This window comes from Lytechinus variegatus, chromosome 17, assembly GCF_018143015.1.
Source record: "Lytechinus variegatus isolate NC3 chromosome 17, Lvar_3.0, whole genome shotgun sequence".
Lineage (NCBI taxonomy): Eukaryota > Metazoa > Echinodermata > Echinoidea > Temnopleuroida > Toxopneustidae > Lytechinus > Lytechinus variegatus.
The window spans coordinates 1,397,478-1,419,429 of NC_054756.1; positions in this window are offsets into that span (position 1 = coordinate 1,397,478).

The following is a 21,952-nucleotide window of genomic DNA, read 5'->3' on the forward strand; positions in this document are numbered from 1 at the left end:
TGTATATCTTAAATTGATTTCTTTTCAGTCATATGTTCGCTTGAGTTCTTAAAGCTGATGCTTCAAATTTATTTTGCTGTTAGTTATGATTCATGTCTGTGGTGGTGGTGACGACAGTTAAGGGATTTTTTATTCAATGTAATATTTTATCCTTAAATAATAATTTGTAAACAAAATATTAGTTTGAATCCAAACAAACCTGATGCGACATGATGTCACATTTGAAAACCACGTGTAACCATAATGATTGAATACAATGTTAATGAAATATAATATGCTCGAGGAATACCTTGGTGGAAAGTCTTCTTCCTTCTGTTGTAATCCACAGACTCTTTTTAATTACTTAATTTTGATTTTTTGTACTTTAAAATGAGGTGCAGTGTAACGTTTTATGTTATGACAATTAAAAGTAGCCCCCCCCCCCAAAAAAAAGCGCATTTCAGTTCCCAAATACATGCATAGCTGGGAACCGCAACACTGCAAAGACAAAGCACCGCAAGTACGTGAACTATGTCTTGCCCCCCCTCTCTCTCTCTCACTCTCTCTCTCCCTCTCTGAAAAGGGGCGTGAGAGGGAGCTACACTCAAGGCCACACTACCCCAGATGGTTTCTTTTAATTTACAGAGAATACACAGCAAAAACTGTGGTGTTAACCGGTGTACATAGAGAACCACACCAGTTATTTTGCACCGATGTTAAATTGGTGGTGTTAGTTTTACACCTATATAGGTGTTATTACAACACCTTTGGTTGTTACATTTACACTCTTTGGTGTTATGTTCAATCTTTAGGGTGTAATTTCATCACCTCAGGGTGTGGTCCTCTATTAACACCAGTTGGTGTCAGTTTTAACACCACAGTTTTTACAGTGTACCACACATGATACTTTGCACTCATTTCAGTCTTTCCAGTATTTTAATCTTGCAGCATTTCTACTCTGACGGCGCCATGCCTTCTCTCTCACAATTCGGAATACACCAATGATGACACGCTGGTTGATGAATTAGTTTTGTGTAGCTTTAATAAAACAAACGTGTTGCGATAAATTACCAGACACTGCAGATAATGTTTGACAGAATCTCGTGCAGAATGCAAATTTTTCATTTACAGAGGCCCTTTTCAGGCCGTTGTTGTTATTGTTAATTGATTTTTAATTAATTTACATTAATTTTCTCAATTTGGTATTTTTATTTTACTTTATTGCTTTAACAACAGATAGATTAGCAAGGGACTTCGAGACATAAAACACCGCAAGCTCTTAGTAGACATTGTAAAATATAACGCCCCTTCGCTATTACGAGGCAAAATCTTACCGGTGCCCCCAAATTAATCTAGCTGAAACGGTTCAGCAACCTCTACAGAAAGTTGCTCGGAGCATGGTCCTGGGCTGGGAAAAGGGGTCCTGGGGTTGCTGAGATTTTTCAGGGGGGGGGGCTAAATGATTGTTATTTACCATAGGCATCAACCCCTGGAAATCATTTTGACAAGCAACGGAAAAGAGAGAAAAAAAAGTTATTGCTCCCAAATGACAATGAATGACGGAGACTTGGGAGCAATAACATTCGCGCTTGCTTGTCAATAGAGATTTTTCGTATTTATTTACTAGGGAGGCACTTTCTACAGTGCATTGCTTCCTTTTAAAATGCCATTAAAATCACAATGGAGAGCTGAGAGGCTTTTGTCTAAAGGCGGTGGACTTGGACAGCAGATCAACCGAAGATTTGCACCTGACAAACAATATAAGAGTATCTGAATATAAACACTGCTCATAAGGTCCATTTTTTTTGCGAAATTGAGTTAAATATGAGAAATTGTTCATTGTACGATGGGGCATCTTGTGTATAATGATGAATCTGAAATGCCTTAAATATAAAGGAGGAAAATCTGGTATGAAGTCCTGGACCTGGGCTTTTGTACATCTAGAGTACCTACCTTTATGTAGGTACTCTATGTACATCTAGATCATAGCACCCTCTCTCGTTACTTCTACTACTTACTATACTGTCTACAATGGATATGAATGTAAGAATTATCAAAGTCCATATGATTCTTAAATTGACCCAAGTCCACCAGACAATAGACCCGGCCTACAAGCAACGTGAATATTAATGTTCACAAAAATGTGCACTCAATTTTGTTAATGATGTCTTATGGCCAAATATACTTGAAGTGTCCAAATTTGAAAAATAACATTTTTTTCTATTTTTCTTAATGACCTTCTATGGACTTGGCCTTTTTATATTCATATTCTCAATTGCAAATATATCGTTGTCCAGAGTCAAGAGATTCCGAGGCTGTCCCAGTCCCCCAACTCTGACTTAATTGCTATGCCAAAAGTCGGAAATCTGTTTTTTTTTTCTTCTAACGAATAGACCCTGACTAACACCCACAGCATCCCCTCTGTTTTTTATCATTCCCAATAAGGCCCTGGCTTGGAGGCGCTCAATTAGGTGCCCATGCATAATCATGTAGAGTGCAAAGTGTATTTAAATCGAAAATTTGGTTTAAATAAATTACTGTAAAAAAATATTAACATATTGGTAAATGCCAGATAAAGTGGGAAAGTGCCGAGCAATACATAATAATGATTCATTTATGACTTAAGAACTCACAGTTCCCATTTTTATCATATTATTATGCCATATATACAAACATATTATGAATATGTGGAATATACTTATAAGTATAGTATAGTATAAGTATAGTATATAGACTATGTGAACATTTATGCTATGCAAATACTCTGCATTTATCTGCATTTCGAGACCGTAAATTATGAGATTATAGATAGTCACATACCCATACGAAGCGGGGGCAGCTGCCCCTCCTCCCGTCCAACGGAATTTTGAAACATTACACATTTCTATTGAAGATTTCTCATAAAATTCACACAAAAAACGTACACAACATCAATTAATTCCACTTTAGAAAATGCAAAAGTGCCTTCATGATAAGCTTGGCCGCTTTGCTCCCTCGTTTCGAGTTTCGTCAAAAATATTTACGCGTCTAGTCATCCCAGAAAAAAAAATCTGTGTACGGCCATGATTCATAGCAGAAAAAAATCTTATTCATTCATTAATTTCGGTTTATTGCTAAATGTCCTCGTTCAAACGGAGATTGATACAAAGGTTACAATTAACATATACATACATTCATAATTTGATAACTGAAGCGAAATAGTAAATAAAATTATTATAGTGTATTATTCAATATAGGCCTAGGCGTATTGCACTTTCAGAGTGTAAATCAAATATTTTTGATATATAGATGAAAACATGATACAAATAGGTAACAAAGAAATATATATAAAATACAAAGACTTTAGATATAACCCTGAGAAGCATATTTTGCTTTTATTATCCCATTTCATGTACTAATTATTCCTCATTTATATATGTTAGCTTTTTGCCTTTGTATACATGTTTTTCTCATCGATGTATTGCAATTGTATTTGTACTTGGAATGTATTTTACCAGTACTGAAAAAAGATAAAATTGAATTGAAAAGTATACTTATTTACATGTCAAGGAAAAACCCTATGAATCTATAATGACTTCCTGGTAATTCATGAATGTACGAATCATAAACATGGGTTTAAAAAATGGTATTCTGAATGCTTGACCATTCCAAGAACCACTGGCGGATCCAGGGGGGGGGCAAAGCCTGCCCCTACCCCCCCCCCCCCTTTAAGAGGCACAATTTAAATTTGTAATTTAAACATGGCAATATAAAAAGTTGTGTGCCCCCCCCCCCTTTTTTTGCTTATCATTTGGTTAAAACCTTTCTTTTTTCTTTATTTTATGCTTAATTGTCATTTTTTTTCCTCCGGAAATGTGTGCCCCCTCCTTCTGAAAAGTCCTGGATGACCCGCCCCTTCCAAGAAGAATACAAGGTGTTTGAGTGGGGTTTAATATCCTTCTATTATTTTGATATGTTTTTAGGGAACAAGTGATCTCTAATAATTTAAGATTCCGATAAACCCTGTAATACAATGTGATTTCTCTCATTTCATTTCTTAAATAATACCGTTGTATTGATGTATGATATTCATGGTGATATTTTTTTATGGCAATAAAACTTAGCCAACCAAAGACAACCGAAATTCAGAACCTTGTAACGTAAAAGAATAAGTACCTGTAATACTTAGTGATGATATTCTGGGATAAAATACAAAACATGATTTAGGCCAATTGTTTTATCAGAACCTGGGGGCGTTTCATGAAAGGACTTGTCGGGCGTTTTATCTGACAGTTACCATACGAAGAGTGCCTCTCAGCCGATCAAAATCATGGAAAGGTGTCAGATCTGACAACTTGTCGGATGAAAATATTGATCGAAACGCTCCCCTGGGGTCCGTTACAGAAAGAGTCAAGAAACTCAATCGCAAGTCCAAAATGCGCGCCGTTGATTGGTTGAAAATCGGGTTGCGCATGATATTTAGAGTTGCGTTCACTGATCTCTTCATTAACCACTATAATGATAATGTTAGTGGAGAGATCAGTGGTTGCGTTTGATTGCAACTCTTTCTGCACCTGGGGGGTGTTTCACAAAGATTTAAATATGACTTAGGTCGCACTTAAATGTTGACGCGTACATGATATGCAACGCGCAATCTTATTGATCAAAACGCAGTAGTGCGCGTCCTCTTGGCATGATCTGACCAATGCTGTCATGCCTTTTATACTGCGCGCAACTAGACATTTAAGTGCGACTCTAAGTCATACTTAAATCTTTGTGAAACACCCACCTGGCCCCCAGGTGGTGTTTCACAATGACTCTGGCAGTATGATATTTATTTTCTTTTCATGTCAGCTGAAATGGGTGGAGGCATCGTGGTCTAGTGGTTACGACTCTCTTTCAATCAGAGGGGCGTGGGTTCGAATCCAAGCCATGGCGTGTTTTCCTTCAGCACAAAATTTACCACCATTGTGCTGCACCCCACCCAGGTGAGGTAAATGGGTTCACGGTATAGACATTCCTTGAACGCTTTAGCGCCTATTTGGCGGCTCAGCTACAGCCGGGGTTATGATAATTTTTTTTTTAACCAACTAGGCAAGTGCAGTAGAGTATATGCAATTATAGTAGCTGCGCTATACAAATGGAATAAATTATTATTATACTATTACTGCTATTTTTAAAGTTTACATTTACAATCAGAACAATCATTTGAATATTTACAGTTTAACGTATTTATTTTATACGAATTCAATACTAATTATCAAAAGGAAAAAAGTAAATAAAGATAAAAGTAAAAAATAAACAATGAAAACAAATAAATGAATTGACAAAGTGCTAGCCATTTACAAAAACTAAAATTATTCTCGCAAGATTCGAAAATTTCAGTTTACATCTGGTACAAAGGAACTTACGTACACTATTAACAAAACAGCAAATAAATTATTTAAAGTAAAAATAAACATTAGACATCGCATACTATAAAATCGTGACTGTCAAAATAATGATCGTAGCATTTACTATGATACAACTATGTACAAATCGAATCAAGGTGTCTATTTTGAACTGAGGTGATGTATTATTCTCAAATTTTTGCTAAATTGAAACATTCAAGATTCTTGACTATCTTCGAGATTCAAGTCTGTCGATTTCACACATAATATGGCCGGGCCCGTTGCAGAAAGAGTTGCGTTTAAACGCAAGCCAAAAAATCAATTGCAAGTCCCAAATGCGTGCTGTTGATTGGCTGAAAATCAAGTTGTGCATGATTTTTAGAGTTGCGATTGATTGCAACCCTTTCTGCAACGGGCCACTGATTGATTTGACCAATATCGTGGTGAGTAATACAGCGCACACAACAGAAATTTTAGTGCAACTCCTAGTCACAGTTTTTTTTTGTGAAACCCCCCAGAAAGATAATTTGTAATTTATTAAATCGAACAAAATTTAAATTTTGTGACTGCTTACTTTTGAAGGAAAACCATCTGGGGCCCGTTGCAGAAAGAGTTGCGTTTAAACGGAAGTCAAAAAAATCAATCGCAAGTCAAAAATGCGCGCTGTTGATTGGTTGAAAATAAAGTTGCGCATGATTTTTAGAGTTGCGTTTGATTGCAACTCTTTCTGCAACGGGGCCCTGTACGCTTGATGACGTATACTTAAGATCAATGTAATCAATAATGTTAAACAATTAATGGTACGATCAATCACTATGGGGGCGTTACAAGAAAATGTTTGCAATCAATGCCAAATTTTCTGTTGCGATTTTACAATCAATGGATCAATCTTAGCTGTAGAAAATCAGATTACATTCCTTGTTTCGAGAATAAGTTCAGAAATCAATCACAAATTTACAATTAATTGCAAGACATACGATTGATTTAGGAACAAAAGATAGACTTGAAATTGATCGCAGGTTCCTTGCAACACCCCCATGAGTTTTGTAATACAGTACGCAGAGTTATACCTAAATAATCTAACTAGCAATACATTAAAAAAATCTATTATCTAAGTAACTAAAGCAATGAACTTTGAAGAGGCGTATTATTTACTTATTTTCTTCAAGAGATTATTAACTTGACTTTAGGAGGTAAATTGTTTTTATAAACTTAAATTTAAGACGGTTAGAAGGATGATAAAATGATCGTCTCTAAGGCTGAAGTATTTAAAAGGCAGCAATATGATAATTTCTTTTTACCAAGAGAGAAGACATACTCGATATTATGATTAGAAAAATGAACACTAACTACAGTATTTTGACGACTAAAAGCACTTTTGTGGCGTCTTGGCATCATAAAATAATTGATATAGACGGGAATAAAGTTTTTAATGGAGTTCCATTATAAAGCTTTTCATATTTTATATCTTGTCTGATGTTTGGGGTGAAAATTATCGTATTTGTGGGATTTTATACAATCTTTTGAGTGCGAGGATATTCTTCTTTTTTTGTTCAAAATGAATCTTTTCCAATAGATTTTTATCATTGATGGAGTATACATATAGTTTAATTTGAGTCCACGTTTGATGTCGTTCTGGGGTTTTTCTATGAGATTGTAGATCAAAAGACACCTGTCTGCCTAATTGGCCCGTTAAGAATGTATTTTGCTATTACTTTCACGTTCACGGCTATAAATACGAGCAGGGCGTCATCTTTTAAGCCCCTTTCACAATTGACATACGACCATTTGCGACCTTTTGGCCGTGCGACAGGCTGCATGAAACGTAACAGGCATCAATCGCTAGTCATCTCACAAGATCGCACTAGTCTGCTATGCAGACTCTGAATGGCTCGAGAGGTGGGATCTGCGAAGCAAACCAGCCTGAAAGGGCGAGCGCTGCAGCTCCAGTAGACCTAGTCTGCTATGCAGACTCCTTGATTCAGCTGTGATACACACACTGCAGATGGTGAGTCTACAGTTATAGACTAGGATCACACAGAGGTTGTCGCAGTTGCAACAGTTGTCGTACAACAAAAACAACCAGTAAAACCCGTTGCACGAGTAAGTCGCTTATGCTCCAATTGTGTTCGTGAGATCACATGCGAGTGTTGCACGACTGATATATAGCAGTCGTGAGAGTCGACGTTAGACAATGCGATTGCTCGTACGTTTGAATGAAACTAGTGCGCGTATTTGTGTGATTGATGTGAGGTATAGACGGTCTTTGGTTAGTCTGCAGGCACAGACCCTCATTGGAACTTTGATCAACAAGTGTGCCTCCACACAAAGACTAGCACATACAAAACTTGCTGTTCCAGAGAGCCTTCAGTACACAAGGCATGAGTAGGCTGCACATTCAGACCCTTATTTCGAGTGAAGGGTTTGCCCAGCAGACTAGTCTTTGGTATAGACCAATTCCCCCGGGGGGGGGGGCACTTCCATTGACGAGTGGATACCATGCGCGACCATGGGGTCTTGAAAAGCACCCTAAACACGTTTTTCCATATTCTGAAAATGCACCCCTTAATTATCAAGAATTGGCGTGTGAAACCCTACCCTTAACCAGTATTGGAAAGTATCCCCTTAATTTAACCCCTAAACAAGTACAACGATATTTCAATTGTTGTGTCACTGCCCGGTGTCAATGCTGTCGTCGGTTTTACCTTTACCTGAATGGATTGTGTTTAGTACAGCCCCATCTCCCACATCTCACGCAAAATCGTTCTCTAAACACGTAGTGTTGACTCTTGGGGCAAAAAGTACATCCTTTATAAAACATATTAGTCTTAATTTTTATACCCTCGCAAATTTGACCCTAAGCACGTAGCTTTCGTATTAAAAATCGATGCCTTTTTTCATTATTTTAGTGTTTTTTACACCCTTATTACGTTACGTACGTAACGTGCCCTATCTCGAAAAAGACATCCTTCTTACGTGTTTTTTGGTCACGCATGGTGTCCACTCGTCAATGTTAGTGCCCCCTCCCCCCGGGGGCCAATTCGAACTCATAGCAATGTAATAGCAGCCATAGCTTTAATTTCGTGGAGTTTATATTACACTTTTTTCTAATATTTTCTGCCCTCTGTTTTATTTATTCTCCTAATTTATAACACCGAGGAACAGCCGCGGTCGGCTGCTGGTCGGTCAGAGATCGGTCGATGATCTCGCGGCGAATTCAAGATCGGACGAGCGATTACCTAAAAATTGGCCAGTGATCGGCGGGGGACCGCCCGGGATTCGGTGTGTCGTCAACCGATCACTGCTTGGACGCCAAACAGATAAGTTCCCAGATTTGACCTTGAGTAATGGGTAATCGACCGGGCACTGCTCAGCCACCGCTGAGTATTTTAACTGCCCTCTCGACTTCAAAGTGCCTAAATTTGCGGCGCCCGAGCAGGCTACTAATCGTTCGGTCGCCGAAGTTGTGACTAGGCCGTCTGCACCATCCCCGGGGGGGCCACTTACATTGACGAGTGGATACCATGCGCGACCAAAAACACGTAAAAGATGTCTTTTTCACGATAAGGCACGTTACGTACGTAACGTGATAAGGGTGTCAAAAACACAAAAATAATGAAAAAATGGTATCTATTTCGCTAGGAAAGTTACGTGTTTAGAGTCAAATTTGCGGGGATGATTAAACAAAATTAAAATGTTTTATAAAGGATGTCCTTTTTGCCCCAACAATACGTGTTTAGAGTCCAATTTGCGCGAGATGTAGAAGGTGGGGTCGTACGTACTAACCTAAATGATGATAAGTCCATGATAAAGGTATTAAAGCCGACAACCGAAGGGCCCGTGACATAACAATAAAATATTCTTGTTTAGGGGTTCATTTCAGGGAATACTTGCCAAGAGTATCGTTTTGTTTCCAATACTTGTTTAAGGGTAGGATTTCATACGCCAATACTCGTTAAGGGGTGCATTTTCAGAATATGGAAATTACGTGTTTAGGGTGCTTTTCGAGACCCCATGGTCGCGCATGGTATCCACTCGTCAATGGAAGTGGCCCCCCGGGGCACCATCCCGAGTTTTCAAATTAGCGCGCTATTTCTGATCCGGCAAATTATCCCGATCTGACCAATCTCAGGATTATTTGCAATGGAGACGCAATTATCGCGCTAGTTCGTAGGATTAATTTCGAGATTGCAATCCCAAGTCCACTTGGGATTATTTGCAAAAATGCGCGCTATTTTACGAATTATCGCGCTAATTCGTAGGCGTATGGCAAGCCGTATTGATATATATTGTGATTTTGTGATATCACGAATTCGAATTACTGATATCACTAATTCGAATTACTGATATCACTAATTCGATTTAGTGATATCACTAATTCGATTTAGTGATATCACCAAATCGAATTAGTGATATCACTAATTCCCATATGTTTTTCACACAAATCCCTTTTTTGATATCAAGAAATAGAATTTGTGATATCACTAAATCGAATTAGTGATATCACTAAATCGAATTAGTGATATCACAAATTCGAATTTGTGATATCACTAAATGAATTTGTGATATCAAAAATTCGAATTAGTGATATCACTAATTCGAATTAGTGATATCACTAATTCGATTTAGTGATATCACTAATTCGAATTAGTGATATCACAAAATGACAAAAGAAATTTAGCACTCATGTTGTGAAAGATATCGCTTTGATTTCGAGCTTTACTTTAGTGCTAGAATTCACGTGGTATTTTGAGCTTTACTTTAGTGCTAGAATTCACGTGGTATTTTGAGCTTTACTTTAGTGCTAGAATTCACGTGGTATTTTGAGCTTTACTTTAGTGCTAGAATTCACGTGGTATTTTGAGCTTTACTTTAGTGCTAGAATTCACGTGGTATTTTGAGCTTTACTTTAGTGCTAGAATTCACGTGGTATTTTGAGCTTTCGGTGCTAGAATTCACGTGGTATTTTGAGCTTTACTTTAGTGCTAGAATTCACGTGGTATTTTGAGCTTTACTTTAGTGCTAGAATTCACGTGGTATTTTGAGCTTTACTTTAGTGCTCAAATTCAGCTCTGTTTCTATCGCTAGTTTAGCGTTTTAATTCACTTGGTATTTATTACATTGATGCAAAAAATAACCTGTGATCTAAACCTTTACATTAGTGCAATAATTCAGTTCTGATTTTTCTTTTTTTGCACTTTATTCGTTTAAATCGATTGGCAACATATCAAGAATGAAATTAAGGATATGTTGCCAATTTCTATGTAATCATTCAGTATTCTCTTTTGACGTATGATATTTTGGGGTTTGTTTTTTTTATTACAAAAAATGAACAACTTATACTTTATTTGCATTTTTATGGTTGAAATTTAGTTTTGAGTGGCACATTAGACAAAAAAAATGAACGCTAATTGTGCAAAAATTGGCAACATATCAGTAATTCATTTCGTGATATGTTGCCAATTTGTTGTTTTTAAATATTATTATTATTTTTTCGACATCGCGTCTACTACACACTCTCGCTAAACTACACTCACGTTGCCACAATCTTCATGTGCCAATCCATCATTAATTATCTCTTCATGTTTTATGGACAATTCCAAATTTGAGTTACCGTAAGTAACGGTGTATTAACGGCACCTTTTTCTCGGCGGGGCAGAAGCAAAAGTCGGGGGTGCGGTTTATACACGGTGACGGGTCTGAGCCAGCCCGCCGTAACCCCTCCCGTACATGTACGATGTCTGCCAGTTCACAACACATCGAGTGGCCGGGCGTAGCCGCCCAGGCAATGTCGTTTAGAGGGGTATGAGCCGCGGGTAATGGGAAGCGATTATTGCAATATTGATTAAATGTTGTCCATAACAAACGCACCCACCTTCATGACACTAATTTTGACTTTATTCTCGATTCAAAGTAGTGAAGTTCCCTTATACAACGCAATCTCTAAGCTCACTCAACTCTCGCTCAGCGGTGACAAAATATTACCGAGTATGCTTGGCGTCTCTTTAAATTCGCCAGGGAACTTCACTACTTTGAATCGAGAATAAAGTCAAAATTAGTGTCATGAAGGTGGGTGCGTTTGTTATGGACAACATTTAATTAATATTGCAATAATCGCTTCCCATTACCATGATTACCCGCGGCTCATACCCCTCTAAACGACATTGCCTGGGCGGCTACGCCCGGCCACTCGATGTGTTGTGAACTGGCAGACATCGTACATGTACGGGAGGGGTTACGGCGGGCTGGCTCAGACCCGTCACTGTGTATAAACCGCACCCCCGACTTTTGCTTCTGCCCCGCCGAGAAAAAGGTGCGGTTAATACACCGTTACTTACGGTACTCAAATTTGGAATTGTCTATAAAACATGAAGAGATAATTAATGATGGATTGGCACATGAAGATTGTGGCAACGTGAGTGTAGTTTAGCGAGAGTGTGTAGTAGACGCGATGTCGAAAAAATAATAATAATATTTAAAAACAACAAATTGGCAACATATCACGAAATGAATTACTGATATGTTGCCAATTTTTGCACAATTAGCGTTCATTTTTTTTGTCTAATGTGCCACTCAAAACTAAATTTCAACCATAAAAATGCAAATAAAGTATAAGTTGTTCATTTTTTGTAATAAAAAAACAAACCCCAAAATATCATACGTCAAAAGAGAATACTGAATGATTACATAGAAATTGGCAACATATCCTTAATTTCATTCTTGATATGTTGCCAATCGATTTAAACGAATAAAGTGCAAAAAAAGAAAAATCAGAACTGAATTATTGCACTAATGTAAAGGTTTAGATCACAGGTTATTTTTTGCATCAATGTAATAAATACCAAGTGAATTAAAACGCTAACCTAGCGATAGAAACAGAGCTGAATTTGAGCACTAAAGTAAAGCTCAAAATACCACGTGAATTCTAGCACTAAAGTAAAGCTCAAAATACCACGTGAATTCTAGCACTAAAGTAAAGCTCAAAATACCACGTGAATTCTAGCACTAAAGTAAAGCTCAAAATACCACGTGAATTCTAGCACTAAAGTAAAGCTCAAAATACCACGTGAATTCTAGCACTAAAGTAAAGCTCAAAATACCACGTGAATAAAAGGCACAATTACAAAATGAATTTGAGCACAATACTAATGCTCGAAAACAAAAGTGAAATTCTGCGTAAAATCAATGTTTAAATGTTTGTACATTTTGTGATATCACAAATTCGATTTTGTGATATCACTAATTCGAATTAGTGATATCACTAAGTCGAATTAATGATATCACAAAATCGTATTAGTGATATCACTAAATGAATTTGTGATATCAAAAATTGGAATTAGTGATATCACATATTCGATTTAGTGATATCACTAATTCGATTTAGTGATATCACTAATTCGATTTAGTGATATCACTAATTCGATTTAGTGATATCACAAATTCATTTTGTGATATCACAAATTCGAATTAGTGATATCACTAATTTCTATTCATTTACTACACAAACCCCTTTTTTGATATCACGAAATAGAATTCGTGATATCACAAATTCAATTCCTGATATCACTAATTCGAATTTTTGATGTCACAAATTCATTTAGTGATATCACAAATTCGAATTTTTGATATCACTAATTCGATTGAGTGATATCACTAATTCGATTTAGTGATATCACGAATTCTATTTCTTGATATCAAAAAAGGGATTTGTGTGAAAAACATATGGGAATTAGTGATATCACTAATTCGATTTGGTGATATCACTAAATCGAATTAGTGATATCACTAAATCGAATTAGTGATATCAGTAATTCGAATTAGTGATATCAGTAATTCAAATTCGTGATATCACAAAATCACAATATATATCAATACGGCTTGCCATATAGGCGCAGACGCACTTGGGATTATTCATTCACTGCCTCAGACCATAATGCATCGATGCCTGGCTCGAGCAGGAATCGCTCTTCTTGCAATGGTGGAGACGGGTTTCATGAATCTCGAGATTAATCGCGAAGAGGGCCGATCGGGCTACAATAACTCGGGATGGTGCAGCACCGCCTTATTTAGCCCAGGGAGCGCCGGGCGCTCAGGAGCTCACCGTGTATTTACCCATACTCACGGGACAAGGGTAGATTATGGTAAAAAATATCTAGCAAGATAGATTGTGAAAACAGAAATTATGCACTTACAACGATTATATGGATGAAGGTCTAACGAGTGGTAGAATCCTGACATCGATGCACAGACTGGAACCTCAAAAAACTGAAAAGTTCTCTCCTTCTACCCCAGTCTCGATCGGCCATTTTGTTATGCTTCACATCAAAAACGGCCGATCGAGACTGTGGAGGAGAGAACTTTTCAGTTTTTTGAGGTTTCAGTCTGTGTCTCGACGTCAGGATTCTACCACTCGTTAGACCTTCATCCTTATAATCGTGGTAAGTGCATAATTTCTGTTTTCACAATTTACCTTGCTAGATATTTTGACCATAATCTACCCTTGTCCCGTGAGGCACGCTTCGCGGGCCGGCGCTCCCTGGGTTACTCCTTATTAAGCCTTACATGGCACGTCGAAATTCAAATAAGATTTCCTGCCATGCCTGCGTACGGCATGTACGGGCGAGTATTCAACATCAACATAATTGATGCGAAATCTTCGATGGTCTTTCATCTGTAGAATGGGATCGGGATCTCCAATACGGCCCATCTGATAAAACAGGTCCTTGAAATCGATCCAATATTGGTTTTCACCACTGCCATTACAGATCATCTTCTTATCTTCTGCTTTGACCTCATAATCAGGCGCCAGCCTTATCGTCAGGTACCGGTCATCTTCGCATACCACTGTGTAAAGATTGGGGGGGAGTTATAATGACAGATATCACTATTAGTATTATTGGTATCATTATCATTATTATAACTTCTACTACTACTACTATGTTGCTGCTATAATTTTTTTATTATCATTATTACTATAAATATAATTATCATCATGACAATTATTATCATCATTATTATTATCATTATTATTATTTTTATTATCATCATCATCATTATCATCCTTACATTACGGTACCTATTGACTCGTTAAAATCTGACTTATAAATAAAAATCGACATCGAAATGATTTAATCAAACCAAGATACAGATAGAGCATGCACGTTGATTTCGATGAGATTATTTATTTCTGTTTCTTCCTAAGGCATGTAAGGGGAGGAGGAGTCTACAGAATACTCACCGATTTCCATCTTTTTCCAAGGATTCATATCCTTGGAAAATGCTAGAACGATGGTGATTTGTTTGCCACTGTGAGTGAATGCGATTCGAGTTCTAGAGCTTTCAAGCTTCCTCAAGGGATACATGAATCGAAAACTACGGTTGCTAAAGTATAACTTGCATTTATCTGTATGGAATGATGAATGATTAAATAAAGCTAGTATTATGTTGCTCCTGTATGATTTATTTCGTTGTTATCATTGTGTTATGTGATGATAAGACATATCTCACATATTAAATATTATATCAATACATAATCGATACTTAATCAATACTTCTACAGGAATTATACCAGCTCTAACTTTCATCAGAAAGGATTACTCATTATTCTTCCAGGTAAACTTCTGACGCACACACATTTTACGCATACATTCGTAATTCCGAAGCTTCGTAATTCCGAAGGTTCGGTTATTCCGAAGGTTCGTATTTCCGAAGGTTCGTAATTCCGAAGGTTCGTCAATCCGAAAACGAAATAAGGTTCGTAATTCCGAAGGTTCGTTTATCCGAAAACGAAATAAGGTTCGTAATTCCGAAGGTTCGTTAATCCGAAAACAAAATAAGGTTCGTAATTCCGAAGGTTCGTTAATCCGAAAACGAAATAAGGTTCGTAATTCCGAAGGCTCGTTAATCCGAAAACGAAATAAGGTTCGTTAATCCGAAAACGAAATAAGGTTCGTTAATCCGAAAACGATATAAGGTTCGTTAATCCGAAAATCAAATAAGGTTCGCATTTCCGAAAATGAAAATAATTCATTTTGGTAACAAAAACGATGTTGTCATTACAAGATTAAACGATATTATGCAATGATAGTAATAACGATCGATGATACATGCGTGTGTTGAGGCCAAAGCATGTATTTCATTAAGAATATAGGCGCCCTGATCAAGCATAGGCTAATTTCGATTTTATCTGAGAAATTGCTGCCTAGGCAAATGGTTTAATTAAAGATGCAGGGGATCAAGTGTGTTGGAAGCGTGCGAGCAACCTCTAGATAATAGGATTTGTATTGGAGGGGATGTCATTTTTAATAACAGCTTCTGCTGGTAATAAAAATAAAAATGATACGAGAAATGATCCTTGTGAGATGTTGAAAGCGCGAATCGCAAGCTCAAACTAGTAGACATTTCATGTAACAAGATGCGAAGTGAGCATTCGGAGCATTTTTTTTTGTAATCGTGAGAAAGATGTGTATCTTTCCAAAAGAATTAATGCGAGGGCGAGCTGTAATTTGTTTATATACTGACCTGGGGCCCGTTGCATGAAACTTTTTACCTGAGAAACTCAGGTTGTTTTTACAGGAGTTTTTGCCCTGTGCTAAAGTCAATGGCGGAAATCAGACTAACCTTAGTTTTCAGTTTTTACCAGAGTTTTCTCAGGTAAAAAGTTTTATGCAACAGGCTTCAGAAAGTAATCTTTTAAGGACTGCATTTAGTGACTCATGAATAGAATATATGTCTCACGAACTAAATAATGAGAGCGCGAACCGCAGGCTTAAAATTTGTGATATTCAAACCTGAAAACTGGACATTTCATACTTCGTTTTTTGTAACCAGGAATAGAATGAGTTCCTCAATAAACAATACTTGATGCGAGCGAGAAACGTGAGCCAAATTTTTCCGATTTTCCAACCTCAAAACTGGACATTCTAAGCGTTCTTGTAAAAAAATAATAATAGCTGGGAGGATAGTTTTCAGAACTGAAGTGGCTTCCCTGGGCAAATAATATCAATTTCAATATTATCATTCTGGGCCCACATGAAATTCCAAAAGTTTGAGCACGTGATTCGCTCGCAACATCTCACAAGGATGCCCTTTTAACAGTAATTGACCAAAAAGGTGATTATTTTACATCTTCAGATTTGACTTTTTCCCCCAAACTGCTTGCTCTCTACGCTCGCAGAAATGAAACGTAAATATATAACTTTAGTGATCACTTAAAAAATTGTGCTCAATTTAGTTACTACAAGACAACCTCTTCACACAGATGATAATCTAATGGTGAAAATATCCGTTGCACCAAATTGCCCCTATTGGCCCCTTTTTTGCTTTGCCCCCCCCCCAAAAAAAAAAAACGTTCCGACGCCATTGGTTAAAACACGCATCGTCTTCATGGCTAACTGCAAAAAGTTCTTAAAATGTCCCCTTAGATCAGGTCAGAGCTTATATATTTAAAAATTCTGTTCGCGCTTCTTGCTAGCAGTTATTATCTAAATTTAGTTACATAGGCATCTCGCTTTGAAGATCACAAACACATTGCCCATCATATTAAAAAAAATATATAGCTTGCGCTCGCATTATTTAAAAAGGGTTTATCATGTTATTACATATTTACTTTATTTTATAAGGATAAAGCTAATCATTGACTGTTAGGACTACTCTTTCAAAGAAACAAACAAAAATCAACTTTAAACTGCCGATCAAGGAAAATGTGGCTTAAAAAAATTGCCCCCCTCTATTTGACGAAAGTTGGATCCGCCGGGAGGGAGGCAGGGGGCATCAAAAATGAAATAAAAAACAGGGGAATTAATATTTTCCAAAATGGGAAAGTTCCTTTTTCAAAAATAAATATGCCGTTTTTCATGTTTTTTTCGAAATAAAACTCTTTTTAAAGTATACAAGTTAAGTTAAGTTTTCAGGCTGGAATATTTAAAATTTTCAGCTTGCGCTTCGCACTCTCATTCGATTCGTGAAATATGCATCCTATAAAGAGGTCACTAAATGGTTTCTTTAACAGGTTCCTTTTCTGGTCAGTATGTTTAAGCTCGCGTTTTGCGCTCGAGTTAATTCTTTAGTTAGATGCACATCTTTTTAATGACAGCAGAAATCTGCTCGGATTTTTAAAAACTAATTTTCATTTTTTATTGAAATAACCTAAAGTTTTAGCTTGTGATTCACGCTCGCAACACCTCGCCATTTTAAGAATAATTGACCACAAAAAACGTTATACAACTTCACCTTTGAATTTGTTTTACCAAGCCGCTCGCTCATTATACTCTCTCCCGAAAAATAAAGCCTAAATATACATTTTGCCATAATAAGAAGTCACTTAAAAAAAAGTTTTTCTCTACTTAATCACTATCAAACACACAATGACTTCAAGCAGATGATAATCTTAAGGTGAAAATATCACCAAAGTGCCCATTTTGACGTATGAGTTTCATTTTTTGGCTTTACCCCCAACGAAAATTCGTTCGGCCGCCCTTGCCTTCCCATCCTCATAATAATTGAACGGCAACAGTGTCCCCCCGGCCGCCCCCCTCCCCTTGCCTCTGCTTTCCCGGTTTTCATTTTTCGGATTAACGAACCTTATTTTGTTTTCGGATTAACGAACCTTATTTTGTTTTCGGATTAACGAACCTTATTTTGTTTTCGGATTAACGAACCTTATTTCGTTTTCGGATTAACGAACCTTCGGAAAAACGAACCTTATTTCGTTTTCGGATTAACGAACCTTCGGAAAAACGAACCTTATTTCGTTTTCGGATCAACGAACCTTCGGAACAACGAACCTTTTTTCGTTTTCGGATTAACGAACCTTCGGAACAACGAACCTTATTTCGTTTTCGGATTAACGAACCTTCGGAACAACGAACCTTATTTCGTTTTCGGATTATCGAACCTTCGGAATAACGAATCGTCGGAATTACGCCACAAATGTTCGGATTAACGAACCTTTTTTCGTTTTCGGATTAACGAACATCGAGGTATAGGCAATTTACGTGTTTCGGAATTACGAACCTTCGGAATAAAGAACCTTCGGAATTACGAAGCTTCGGAATTACGAAGTGTAACCCACATTTTATGGGTTTCTTATTCACTACATTTCATGTTCTCCCTAAAAGTTCAACTCCCCAATTCAGAGTAAAGTTTCGACGTACAGATTGTTTTGCTCAAGCTTCCAAGTTTGACCAACACCTATTTGATCGTAAAGAGTCTAGACCAGACCAATATATAAGGGGTTCACTTCTGAACCCAAAATCAGATTGTGAATGCAGATTGGTTAGAGATTGTTACAGATTACTTTACAGATTATTCCAGCATACAGATAGATTAGAGATTGGGGTTTAGAGAGTATAGTCACCATCAGACTTACTCATCATGTTCCTGTATTATTTGTATTTATCATCATCAAATTATCTTCAATAAATATATATGAACTCTACATCTTGCATTGAGTTGCCTCTTATTAAAGGTCAAGTCCACCTCAGAAAAATGTTGGTTTGAATCAATAGAGAAAAATCAGACAAGCGCAATGCTGAAAATTTCATCAAAATCGGATGTAAAATAAGAAAGTTATGACATTTCAAAGTTTTGCTTATTTTGAAAAAAATAGTTATATGAACGAGCCAGTTACATCCAAATGAGAGAGTCGATGATGTCACTCACTCACTATTTCTTTTGTTGTTTATTGTTTGAATTATACAATATTTCATTTTTTACGAATTTGATGGTTAGGACCTCCTTTCCTGAAGCAATAAATGTTAAAATAATGGAATTCCACGTGTTCAGGGAGGAATGAAACTTCATTTCAAATGACAATGACGAGAAAATCAAAATATTTCATATTTCAAACAATAAAAAACAAAAGAAATTTTAGAGTGAGTGACATTATCGACTCTCTGATTTTGATGTAACTGGCTCGTTCATATAACTTTTTTTGTGAAATGAAGCGAAACTTTAAAATGTCATAACTTTCTTATTTTACATCCGATTTTGATGAAATTTTCAGTGTTATGCTTGTTGAATTTTCTCTTTTTATTCAAATCAAGTTTTTGTTGGGGTGGACTTGTCCTTTAAGTCTGCTTGAAAATAAAAGAGCAATAAGATCCAGCCCCAACACAACAATTGTTTTCACTAAAAAGTTTATTTCGGTTTTTTACCACTGTTATCATGCACTTATGGAGGTACGATGATTTGTTACTTCAGTTTAGTACTACAAGGAGTGGTAGTAAAGCAGCGACGTCATTATGCGTTGTTCTAATTATTGTTGTCATCTTAATCGATATTAGTTCTATTGTTGATGAAATTTATTGCTATTATTATTATTATCATTATTATTATCATCATCGTCATCAACATAATCATTATTGTTATTATCATTATTATTAATTGGTTTTTATCATTATCATCGTCATCAGTGTCAGTGGCGTACCGTGGGTCACGGCATTGGGGGGGCACCAGCAAAAATTTCGGGTCACTTACGGAGCGCGCGAAGCGCGCTCAGTTGTCAGGTAAACTGACCTAATAGAGATATTTTAAGGACATGCAGTGCCATCAAACGGATATGTATCTCACTGATTAAATAATGCGAGCGCGAAGCGCGAGCTGAAAATTTTTGATATTGAGGGCTAAAAATTGACATTATAAGCAAATTGTTTTGTAATCATGATACTTTACTCTCTCGCTAAACAACAATGCGAGCGCGAAGCGCGAGCTAAAATTTTTGTATATACTGACCCTAAACAAGGAAATTTTAAGGATTATATTTTAGAATCCATCAAGAGTATAAATATCTCACTATAGTCATCTAATGCTATTGCCATCCTTTGCTGATTTTGTTAGAATTACATCTAAACACAGTCATGAAGCACCTTTTGTAGTCATGTAATCATGATTATCATTTGACTAACCAAATGATGCGAGCGCGAAGCGCGAGCTGAAATTTTTGTATATATTGACCACAAACATGGATATTTTAAGGACCATAGTTACGAATCCATTAAGTCAGAGTATACATATCTCACCATAGTCATCTAATGCGAGTGCCAAGTGCTTGCTGATTTTGTTAGAATTACATCTAAACACATGGAACGCATTTTGAAGTCATTTTAATCATGATTATTACACGCATCTCACTAATGAAATACTGCGAGCGCGAAGCGCGAGCTGAAAATATAGGAAATTCAGACATGAAGAGGGGCATTCCAAGGCTTGTTTGTAGGAATTCACTAAGACCCCACGTATTTCACTAACCAAATGATGCGAGCGCGAAGCGCGGGCTAAATTTTTTTATATTCAGATCAGAAAAATTGACATTTTAAGGACTGATTTTAGGAGTTCATGAAGAGCAGAAATCTCACCAATCCACTAATGCGAACGTTTGCACGGACAGGAAATGTTTTATATGAAGACCTTAAAATAGGGCAATAACTTTCAGTAGTCATGAAAAAGAAGAATATATCACTACTTATAAAAATAATAACTCTAATTGCGAGGAAATATATTATTTTGTTGTATATTGATTTGAAAACGGGAGGCTTTAGTACAGCAGGTATCTCGTTAAAAAGTCTATGCGAGCGCCAGGAACAATGAAGACACAATTAAGCAAATAATGTTTCATAAAGTTGTGAAAAAATGCTTCACATAATATAATATAACACTATGATCAACTACAATTTCTTCTTTCCCCCACTACGTTTCTCTTCCTTTTTCTCTCTTTTTCTCCTATTCCCCGTTTTTTTTTTTTGGCCAGCCGATTGGGGGGGCACGTGCCCCCCCCATGCCCCCCCCCCCGTAGTTACGCCACTGATCAGTGTCATCATCATCTTTTTCACCATTATTATTGTATAATTGGTATTATTATTGGCAAAGAGGGCGCGTTGTTCATGTTGTTTCATTTCATTCTAGATAAAGGGGGAAAAGACGCCAAACCGACAAATTTCTTTTTTCAAACTTATCCTGATATTCAAATGCTTCCCGCTCCCAAAGTCGACTAGGGGTAGTGTGCAATATAAATATATATATATATAACGCACGAAATGATATAATAATGTATGATATTATATATCATATTATAATGTCATCATTACTCTAATTGTGATCATTATTACTATTGTTATTATTATCATCATTGTTTCTTATCTTTATCATTATACTGACAAAGGACACGCCTTGATATACTTACAGTCGCAGTAACGAGTACTAATTCCAAAAGGGCACTCACAAGATGCAAAGTAGCCCTGCGTTATGATTTGCTGTCCTCCATTTTGACAAGGATCTGTAACAATAACATTAACAGGAGTTAAGGCGATCGCACACCTAAAGATTGGTCTGCGAATCAAATTTGGAATAAAACGTGGCAGAAATTGATGCTTATATTGAGACTTCAAATATCTTACTGTGTAATGTTCGAAATCATAGTACAAATACCCATATTCAAATCTGTGACTATCCTTCTTAGAATAAAAGTAAATTTAATATCTAGTCGTAATCACATCATAGCAGTCGTAAGATTGGCAACGATTTGAAACCAAGTTGGCATTTACTCAAAAATAAAGGCTTACAATCTTACAAAATGGTTATATTACTGTTCTTCCAATCATTCTAAC